Raw genomic sequence first — 1,152 nt, 5'->3', positions numbered from 1 at the left:
AGAGATTGTTCTGTCCATTATCTGATTAAGAGAACTGAGGGGTTCTCTTCCACGGTTAGAATGACCTGTCATGGCCTAAAAAGAGTTCAGTTTGTCCTCTCGTCAGGTCTGTCCGAGGCCTGCTTCGAGGCAGTAAATCTTGTTTCTTTACTCGAGGTGACCCCTACATCAGCATTCTTGTTTGAAACACTTGTTCTGAAAACAATATATTATTACATTTGTTTTTGTATATTTGATCTATTTTCCTCTTTGTGTGGATCTACATTTCTATACCTAAATTTCCATTCTCAGAACAATAAATTACATTTCTATTCTAATTTCTAATTGTTGATGTCTGTGTTCTATTTTCTAATATAGTTGTGCAGTTAGTGTATTCTTTTATAATTCAGCAGGGAAGTAATCTCTTGCAAAAGTTTTAACCATTCCTCATTGAACTGACACATTTTGCAAAAAAATTATCAAACGTATCATTCCAACTATTCCATTTCCATTGTTTTAGAGATGGTAACTAAACAGAAAGCACATTGAAAGTAACACATGAACTCTTTGATTAGTGTACTGTAAGTGCTCTGCTGATAATTGATCAGACCCACATGCTTTATGTAATGGCATTTTTTCAATAGCAAGCCGTACTTCATCTGGTTGAACAATCATGCCGTTATTTTAGTCAATATTGCTAACACTAAACGTCTGATCATTTACACATTTAAAAATTCCACTATACTATTTCCTCCATATTTCCACAATACTTTCCGGTGATTCCTTCAGTAGATGCAGGCTGGCATTAGATGCTTGCTGTTATTAATGAACTTTATATACAGTAAATACATCTGCCAAGCTCATCCTCATAACTACCTCTGTACTACAGTATGTTCTGGCGTGTGAATTGATTTATCTCATGTGCAGGTGTTGTACACTGTACAAACCAATGAGGTGTCAGAATGGTATATAGCTACTTCTCATCCAATCATGATTAAATTCACTCTAACCTTTATCTAAATAGGGTTTTTTGTTTGCTTTTTCCATTAAAAATTAAAACAAGCCAAAAATCAAAGTAGGAGTAACGACTTTATACTTTTCACACTTTAAAAAATGTAAGTAGAAACTACAGATATTTGTATAAAAATATAAGGAATAGAAGCACAAATATGC

This window comes from Austrofundulus limnaeus, unplaced genomic scaffold (genome assembly GCF_001266775.1).
Source record: "Austrofundulus limnaeus strain Quisiro unplaced genomic scaffold, Austrofundulus_limnaeus-1.0 Scaffold592, whole genome shotgun sequence".
Taxonomy (NCBI): domain Eukaryota; kingdom Metazoa; phylum Chordata; class Actinopteri; order Cyprinodontiformes; family Rivulidae; genus Austrofundulus; species Austrofundulus limnaeus.
Note: the sequence above shows the minus strand (reverse complement) of the source record.